We start from the raw sequence: 10,321 nt of genomic DNA, 5'->3' as shown, positions 1-10,321 counted from the left end.
AATGAGAGACAATGAGTATGTGAGATTCCTTAGTCAGATTAGCTCTTCTTGTTTGGAATATCTTTAAGGCCATCTGTCTCCCTCGATTCTAAATAATTATTAAATTCTTTACCAACTATCTTCCTGAATATCTGAATGGATGTTCTAGGTACCTTGGTACTGAAAAGTGGGGAACACATGTTTACCACAGCCTGTGGGGTTATGTCATGATGGTTATTTAGACAAATATCTAATAATTTCTGAGGAAGACTAACTTTCTCTTAATAATATATGGGGGGAGTGATGGGAAAGAGACAAGAATCACCAATGAGCATCCACTCTGTGCAAAGCCCAATGCTATGGACATTAACATTTTATTGTATCAACAAGGTGGCAGCAGAGAGTCAACCTTCTGAGGGTTAAGCAGTCCTAATCAACACATAATGGGAAATAGCCACTTGCAGAAATGAGTTTATCTAAATGCTTATGTTTTCCTCCCAGACTAAAAGTACTAGATTATAAAAAAGGGTTAATACACAATAGGCCGATAGATTTGATACGGATCCAATTTGGTTAAGGTGGTTATGGTGTATTCTCAGAATAGAAATGTCATTAAAGAAAGCTGTAATTTGATTAATGATATTGTAACAGGCTTGTCTGAAGTAATGTGCTAATAGAAAGGTATCGTCTGCCTGGAGTCTAGTAAAATTAAGATAGGGCCAAAGACCTTGACCAGCATTCATTCATTCATTCAGAACATCCAAGGAAAGGAGTGATTGTATGCTAATGTCTACATTGCCATCACTGGATTTCTAAGTATCTAAAAACACCTTAGAATTTTCTGCAGCTTGAATGAAATAGTCCTTCCAATTATTGAACACTTCTTTAAAAAAAGAATCTGAGCTCATCAAATATATCCTTTTTATTAATAGAGGCAGAATTATATTGTGGAAAATTTGGCTCTGACTTCAGACCCCAGAATTGGTATCTTGGCTCTGACACTTAAAAGCTATGTGAATTAGTCTTCTATTGATACATAACAAATTACCCTAAACCTAGCAGCTCAGAACAATAAACATTTATTATCTCACTAAGTGGCCCAGTGCACGGATTTGTGCACATTGAAATTAATTAGAAGAAATATTTTAATATTGCTATTCACTCTTTCTCTATAATAGAAGTGTCAGCCAAATTCATGATCAACAATGACAGATTGAAACACGCGCATGTGATTGGCGCCAGTGAGAGCTTTATATGTATAGCATATACGTGAGTCAACTTAGCCTTTTATAGATATAGAATAAACTTGTTTAATTAGATCTGCTTTCTGATTTAGCTAAACTTTTTCCAGCCCAGTGAAGCACTCCAACTTCTCTTTCAGGTAATTGTCAGCAACACAGCAGTAAATATCAACATGAAGCAGATTATTATTGTAGATCATGCAGGGAGAACAAAGGGTAAAATATTTAACTGCAGCAGTGTTTGACTATATTCTGTGCATTGAGAAAACCTGAAGTCATTTTCAAGGTCCACCATTTCTTACTTCTTTTCAGTTGGGTCAAGTTTCTAAACTTTCTAAATCTCCATTTTCCAGCTAATGAAAAAAAAAAAATAGGATTCCACCGAGTCTCCTATCTACATACTCCAGGACTTTTGTGAGGATCAAATGAGGCACAGGAAAACACTTCACAGACATTTGGTTAAAGTGTGAAATATTTGCACCTGGCTATAAAGCAAGTCATGTTTCTGGGCTGAAGAAACTGCAAGTCATCGCTAGGGAGAGAAAGCCGGGCGTTGCTATGTGACATCATTACCTGGCGCCCACAGCGACCATTTCCAGGCTGGGCTGGCCTGTGGGCTGCATTTTGCGCCATGGGGTCTCAGCAGCATTGGCTGTGATTTGGTGGGGTGTTGCTCCGGGGTGGTGGCAGGGCCTGTGTCCCACTTGGGGGAAGCCAAGTGTTGCTTTGTGGGTGCAAGGTCCGTGGTGCCGTTTCTCTGTAAATGGCCAATGTGTGTCACGGCAGCTCCTGTGTTGAGTGTCTGCCCCCTGGTAGTCAGTGTGCGTCATAGCAACTGGTCAGATGGTTGGACACTTAGCACGTTAGCCTTTTATATATATAGACTAGAGGCCCGGTGCACGAAATTCGTGCACAGGGGTGTGTGTCCCTCAGCCCAGCCTGCACCCTCTCCAATCTGCAACCCCCCGAGGGATGTCCGACTGCCCGTTCAGGACCGGGCCTAAATGGGCAGTCAGACATCCCTTTCACAATCCAGGACTGCTGGCTCCCAACTGCTCGCCTGACTGCCTAATTGCCCTAACCACTTCTGCCTGCCTGCCTGATCACCCCCTAACCACTCCCCTGCCAGCCTGATCGACACCTAACTGCTCCCCTGCTGGCCCGATTGCCCCTAACTGCACTCCCCTGCAGGCCTGGTTCCCCCAACAGCCCTCCTCTGCTGGCCTGATTGTCCACAACTGCCCTCCCCTGCTGGCCTGGTCCCTCCCAACTGCCCTCCTCTGCTGGCCTGATTGCCCACAACTGCCCTCCCCTGATGGCCATCTTGTGTCCACATGGGGGTGGCCATCTTGTGTGTGGGAGTGACGGTTGATTTGCATATTACCTCTTTATTATATAGGATAGTTTCAGTAGGTCAGAGATTTAGAAGTGGCTTAGCTAGCTCAGGGTCTATCATGAGGATGCCTTCATCTGCAGGCTTGACTGGGGCAGGAGGACCCATTTCCAGGATGGCTGACTTACCTGGGGGCACATGGTGCTAGCTGTTGGTCCTCCCATGTGGGCCTCTCTACAAGCTGCCTGAGAGTCCTTATGACACGATGACTGGCTTCCCCCAGAGTGAGCAATCCAAGAGAGATCCAGGAAGAAGGAGCAACATATTTTATCCCAGTGGAGGAAGCTTATGCTATCACTTACATTCTATTCATCAGACTTGAGTCTCTAAGTCTGATTCAAATCAAGGAAGGAGGAGGTTTGTACTCAACTTTTTGAAGAGAAGAGTTTCAATGAATTGTGCATACAATTTTATACCATTTCACTATGTAAACCTTGGGCAATTTATTTAAAATATCTGTGCTCCAGTTTTTTCATCAGCAGCATAGAAAGATTAGTATCTGCCTTATAGATCTGTTATAATAATAAAATGAATTATTTTTTTAAAATATATTTTATTGATTTTTTACAGAGAGGAAGGGAGAGAGATAGAGAGTTAGAAACATCGATGAGAGAGAAGCATCGATCAGCTGCCTCCTGCACACCTCCTACTGGGGATGTGCCCGCAACCAAGGTACATGCCCTTGACCAGAATCGAACCTGGGACCCTTCAGTCCGCAGGCCGACGCTCTATCCATTGAGCCAAACCGGTATCGGCATAAAATGAATTATTAAAAAGACTTTAAAACAGTGCAGGATATATGATGAGTGCTCAATAATTATTAGCAATTATTATGCTGATTACTAAGTCTATAGCAGACCTCTTGGCCTGTGATGGAACTAATATGGAGGCAAGAAGAATATATGCTGGCAGCAGTTCATGGCTCCCCTTAAGTTGATCATTCCTATAAACAACGGAGTTAACTCCACATCTCCCTGTTGGGCCTTGATGAACCTAGACACTGTTCTTGCCTAGGCTGGGAATCCAGGACAGGCAGCATGTTTTCTTCCTTGTTATAAAAGTCCTTATTCGTTTTTCACAAGGGGAAGTAGTTTGCAAAGGTGCCAGCAAGACTATGTGACTTCTCAGGTCCAATGGCATGGAGATGAGGAAGCTCAAAAGTGTCAAGGCTCCTGTTGAAATCAGAGGTTTAAATCTCAGCTGAGCCAGCAGGAGCCAGCCAAGAACCATTGAATAGATTATTTTAGCTTCTAAGGGTGGCTTCACAGAGCAAAGGCCTCTCCAGGGCTCTGTCCTGAAGTCACCTCAGAAAGCTATGTCTCTGATATCATAGGAAAGGGATCCAGGGCCAGAAATCATTCAAAATCACCCACCTCAGTTTCACCTCTGAGAATTGAATATCAGGGACAAATATTGCAGGAATATTCACGAATCTGGGTACCAAATAGATCTTGGAGATATTATATCAGGTTAAGTAAAATTTATAAATATTTATTAGGTACTCACTATTAGCAACTTATAATAGTTCCTGAATTAGAAGAAACTTTCTGAGGAATGAATAGATGGGTAACCCATGTAGGATTGTAGATTAATTGCTATCTACTGCAGTCAAAATTCACAGTTCTATTTAAAGAACATATGTCAGGAAGTTAAATAAGGAGTTTTGAATTTTTTACTTACAAATGTATTGAGTTTAAACTAGAAGCCAATATTACTACCCATTCCTCACAGTTACAGCCTTTATACTAGCAAAAAGAGAAAGACCAAAAGGAGAAAAGAAGAAATTTGATAGGGTGTCCAAATATCCAATTCCTGAAATCTAACCAAATTATGTTAACAGTTCAGTACTTTGCTTTTAAATGTATAAAGCAACATGATGACTGGCTCCATGGAAGGCAAGACCACCAGGAAGCATAAGACCCCTCAGGCTAACATGGCCTACGGGCTGACCCTTCCTGGAAAGAAAGGCCTCTTCTATTCAAAGGCAGTATCCAGGGAGAAATAATTTATAAGTTTTATTTTATTTTATTTAGATTTTAATACAACAAGTGAAAATTACTGTTTTTGGTCAGGGGTTCATATTACTCTCAAATAAATGAAAAAAAAATAGATTCTGTGGTTTCTCAAGGTATTATACTTTCAGCTAATTTGATAGAAGACTCAGCTTCCGGATCAATATTTGCATATTTTATATACACTCAGTTACATAAGGAGGTCTGAGGATATTTAGATATAGAATATTATGATCAAGTTATAGCACATAATTTTCTCTCAAAATTTACCTTTTAAAGTGGGTTGCAAACCATCTAATTTCCCTTTGTGTTATTCCTATGAAAGAATGCCACACCAGGAGCCAGACAGAAAAACAAAGATGAGTCTTTTCCTTGCACAAAAGCCTACACAGGATAAAATGGATGGCTCTCAGCACCATATACAGATGTGTAGCTGTAAACCACAAACCCTTATTTTCTTCTTGGAAAATGATCTTCAATTAGACTGGAACACTAGATGAACTGCTGCTAAGTAAAATGTTCATTGCTTTCTGCAACACTGAATGCTATTGAGTTTTATCAGCCACTCTGAATTCATTTTCCTCCAAGGGCCCCATTTGGCCTCTAAGTCTCTTTCACAACCCCTCCTCCCTTCTCAAAAATGTTTCCTATTCATTGTGAGGCTCTTATCCAAGGAAAATAGATGGCAGTGAAGGACCTGGGGGTGGGGATAGGGACACAGAGAGGAGCTGTTTTGGAGAAGGGAAGGAGAGATGAGGGCTGCTTCCACATAATGTGTGGACACCTATTAGAGGGTTGGTGGACTTATGGCAAACATAAAATTAGGTCCAAACATTCACCCCAATTCACTGGAACATGTAAATTTACTTGAGGTTAGAGAAGAGAGGTTTTAGAAAAATTATTTCCCCCCTAAAAGTATGAAATGAAGTTGTACCATAGAAAAAAAGTGGTAGCGCCCTGACTGGTTTGGCTCAGTGGATAGAGCGTCGGCCTGCAGACTGAAAGGTCCCAGGTTCGATTCCAGTCAAGGCCATATACCTTGGTTGCGGGCACATCCCCAGTAGGGGGTGTGTAGGAGGCAGCTGATCGATGTTTCTCTCTCATCGATGTTTCTAACTCTCTATTCCTCTCCCTTCCTCTCTGTAAAAAATCAATAAAATGTATTTTTTTTTAAAAAGTGGTAGCTAATGAGGAGGACTTTTTTTGTAGTGTGAGAAGCTAAACAGCTGGAATAGAACTATTTCATATTTCAGATGCAGACTGCAATAACTGAATAACCTTCTTATTTGGACCCACAGCTTCATACAATGGAGGCATTCATCACATGAAGAGCCATAGCAGAATTTTGGGCTATTTTCTCCTTTTATTCATTCTCTGAACCCCATCCCACCCCTACCTCCCTTCCCCCATTTCCTCTGTGTGGTTTGAATAGCTGAAATGTGCTCATAATGTGTTTTTACTAGACACATTGTTACTTCCCTTTTACCAAGGCACCTGGCAGGGTCAGCAGGCAACCTCAGCCCCACCCCACCCCCATGGAGTCTGGTTTAACTCTTTAGTGACAAATGTTCAAATACATTTTTACAGTGATTTTAACAAATATTAGAAACTAGAGGCCCAGTGTACAAAATTCTTTCACTGGGTGGCGGGGGGTGGTCCCTCAGCTCGGCCTATGCCCTCTCACAGTCCGGGAGCCCTCGGAGGATGTTGGACTGATGGCTTAGACCCGCTCCCTGCAGACATCCTTAGCACTGCCGCAGAACGGGGAGAGGCTCCTGCCAACGCCGTCGGGCTAGCCAGCTGTGAGCCCAGCATCTGACTGAGTGGCACTCCTCCTGTAGGAGCACACTGACCACCAGGGGGCAGCTCCTGCATTGAGCATCTGCTCCCTGGTGGTCAGTGCGTGTCATAGTGACAGGTCGTTCTGCGGTTCTGTTGATTTGCATATTCGCCTTTTATTATATAGGATAGTCCAACAAACTATTTGAACATATACTTTAGAGTAGAAGGAAAATAGAGCCTGTTCTATTTTGTTAAGTTTCATAATTTCCTTTCTTTCTATTTCTCCTCTCTTCTTGTCTCCTTTTCCCTTGAGTTCTTAACATTTAGATGTGAATTTGTTCTTCCCCACTGAATCACTGGGAGATGGGTTGTTAATTGCTTTAAATCTAAGTCTGAACATAACCATAAACTTTGTGGTTATAAAACAAGCAACCACATATACTTGGTAAAGAAAAATTAGAACCCATTATATAGCAAAGCATAAGAATAATCAAATGCTTTGTATTTCTAGAAATAGAAACCTCCAGAGGACTATCAGCATGTAAGTTGTTAGATTTCTGCTTCCAGCCTTGATAGACTAACAGGGACTGGATGTACTTTCCTATTTGAAACAGCTCAACTAAAAAAAAAAAAAAAAAAAAATCTAAACTAAAAAAACCTATACAAAATAATAGTTTTAAGACACTGAGTAATAGGAAGGTTAGGATGCAGCCTTATTTTAGTTAGAAGTTGTGGTTTGGGCCATATGTAATTTCTTACATGGTGTGGGTGTAGAATGTTGGACATGCTGATTGTGTAACCTGTGGTTACCCCCACTCTTATCTGGATCAGATCAAATAAGAGTCCTCCCTAAATACTACATTTTGTAAGAACTACACAAGAAAAAGGTTTGGTGAGGCCAAACCTCAATCTGCTTTATTTTCATCTGGATTGAGCCTTATGATAGAACTAGAGGCCCAGGGCACGAAATTCATGCACTGGGCGGGGGGGGGGGGTCCCTCAGCCTGGCCTATGCCCTCTCAGTCCGGGAGCCCCACAATTGATCACCCCAAAGAGGTAGGCCTTGCCCACCCGGCCGGGGCTCCACAATGGATCGCCCCCCACAGAGGGAGGCCCAGGCTACCCGCTGCAGTGCCGCTAACAGGTAGCCTGGGCCTCCCTCTTTGGGGCGATTGATCATGGGGCTCTGCCATTGATTGTGCCCTGCAGAGGGAGGCCCTGCCCACCCAACATAGCCCACCGGTCGGTGGCCTGGGCCTCCCTCTTTGGGGCATTCGTGGAGCCCCCCTATTGATCAATCGCCCTGCCAGCCAGTGGCCTGGGCCTCCCTCTGCAGGGTGATCATGGGGCGATGGCCAGGCCCCGACCAATCGCATCACACCCGCCTTGGCTGGCCTGGAGCCAGTGGGTGTCAGCCAGTGGGTGTCATAGCATGGTTGTCCAGAAGGTTGTCTGGATGGTCGTTCTGCTGTTTGGTCATTCGGTTGGTTTGCATATAGGCTTTTATTATTATATATCTTAGTTTAATGAAGATGAGTGCTAGATCTATCCTTGAACATGAACATGAGCTGATCATATTTGCAGCCCTGGTAAGAGACAGGAGCCATAGAAAGTCAGGGAGCTGCTGCCCACTCTCCATTACAGCATGGCTGGCAACGGCCTTTTCGGGGGCAGCTCCTGGGCCAGGATGCTTACAGGGCAAGCATCTGTCTGCAGCCTGTGGCTTCCTTTCTTTTTCTTTTTCTGTTTTTTTTAAATCCTGACCCAAGGATATTTTTCCATTGATTTTGAGAGAGAGAGGGAAAGACAGACAGAAACATCCATGTGAGAGAAACACATCGATTGGTTGCCTCTTGCACGTGCCCTGACCAGGGCCCGGGCTTGGGGAGGAGTCTGCCACCGAGGTACATGCCCTTGACCAGAATTGAACCTGGGGCCCTTCAATCTGCAGGTCAACACTCTACCCACTGAGCCAAACCGGCTAAGGCTTCTTTTCTGTTTTGGGATGTACTGATGGATAGATAAAAGACTAAGGTTTGAATCCAGGTTTTAAAAATATGTGCAATTTGTGAGGAAGCTTCTAGGGTGCTGCCAGTGTCTTGTTTCTTGATATGGATGATGGTTCCCAGTGTGTTTATTTTATTTTATTTTTTAAAAATATTTTTATTGATTTCAGAGAGGAAGGGAGAGGGAGAGAGAGAGATAGAAACATCAATGATGAGAGAGAATCATTGATTGGCTGCCTCCTGCACACCCCCCACTGGAGATCGAGCCCGCAACCCAGGCATATGCCCTTGACCAGAATCAAACCCGCGACCCTTCAGTCCGCAGGCCGACGCTCTATCCATTGAGCCAAGCCAGCTAGGGCCCAGTATGTTTATATTGTGATAGTTATATCAAGATGTAAATAAATAATTGTGACATTTTCTATTATATATGTTGTTCAATAAGGAGTTATAAAAATTAACATCTTTTAATCAAAATCAACATTGTTTTTATTCAATTATTACTTTATTATAGAAGAATATGTAGTAAAGCTTGAATACTAATTATACTTAATATTTTTAGTGGTGATACTAGAAGCCTTACATATTTTCAAATAACAAGAAAGAATTCAGTCTCTTCATTCCTGCAGGTGGAGACAAAGCTTTATCATTGAAATCTATGTCTATTATTAGGAAACCTTTACTCCTACATTAGAAATAAATATTCTCACTGACAAAAGCATGGTGTTTACTAAATTAGTAGGGTGGCATTTTGAAAGAAATTTACTTATGCTCAGCAATATAAAAACCTGGCTTTTTCAATTATTGTATAAATAATATTTATTTATTTTTAAATTTTAGTTTCCTTTTTTTTCACTCCTAATGTCATAAGTGAACACAATAACTTATTTTTAAAACTGCTTTACTCTCTTCTCTGTTTCCTGTGAAATTCTTAGAGTCAGAAACTATCTTTTCTGTTTTAAAATGATGTTACAGTTGCCAGTGCTATGCATGTGCTTGTGATATTGAAAGAACAATACTTTCCAGAGGTCTTCTTAGACAGCAGACCAACTCAAACTATGCTAACTGACCAGATATCTGATATTATGTGTTAACATAAGAAACATTCAAACCTGTGAAGAATTTTTGTGAGTTTATATGAGCCAAACTGTTGACAAATGCTGGGAAGCAGAATCTCAATGGATTGAGATAATGCTCTGGAGAATGGCAGTTTTGCACCTTGTTTTATACATTCAATCAAAAGAGGAGATGTGAGTGGGTTACATGAAATCCATTGGTGACAGATTAGGGAGGTGGGAGAAAGAAAAGCAGGAAAACCTCTGGGATTGGATAAAAAGTAAAATGATAGACACAAACTTCTTTTACACAGGTGGGTGCAGTATAGTTAACATTCAACACTCTACATTAGTAAAAGAGAAAGATGCAAATTGACCGTACCTTTGCAATGCCCACCAGCCAATCAGGAGTGAGTATACAGATTAATCCAACAAAGATGGCGAGTTAATTTGCATATGCAGGTGCTAAACGGCCAGGGGCAGGGCGGGGCTGGGGCCTCTGGGCAGTGTGGGAAGGCGGAAAGGTGGCTCCGGGCCAGAAGAAAGGCAGAAAGGTGGCTCTGGGCTGGAGCGAAGGTGGTGCCGGCAGCCAGGGGAAGGAAGGCCCATTCTTACACAAATCTTCGTGCATCGGGGCCTCTAGTTAATTCAATAACAATGAGGGGATTTGAGGTCTCTACAGAGTGGTGCCTGTGCTTTCAGGGGTCTTGGAAAAAGAAAAATTACTTTGACATTCAAAGATATGTTATTGTAGATGCAAAAAGACAATGGAGTTAAAGATTGATCTTTGTCAGGGAAGATATTGGCCTAGGACATGACTACCCACCATAAACTGCTTTTTAGTTTAAAAAGT

The 10,321-nt window shown here is 42.2% G+C and overlaps 1 pseudogene; it reads right to left on the bottom strand.

Annotated features, from left to right (window-relative positions):
• The window catches only part of LOC102433217, a 7,714-nt pseudogene extending 4,961 nt beyond the window's left edge, over positions 1-2,753 (bottom strand).
• Between the last annotated feature and the right edge of the window lie 7,568 nt (positions 2,754-10,321).

Source organism: Myotis lucifugus, unplaced genomic scaffold (assembly GCF_000147115.1).
Source record: "Myotis lucifugus unplaced genomic scaffold, Myoluc2.0 scaffold_7, whole genome shotgun sequence".
Lineage (NCBI taxonomy): Eukaryota > Metazoa > Chordata > Mammalia > Chiroptera > Vespertilionidae > Myotis > Myotis lucifugus.
The sequence above is the reverse complement of the archived record's forward strand: the minus strand, read 5'-3'. Positions and strand labels throughout refer to the sequence as shown.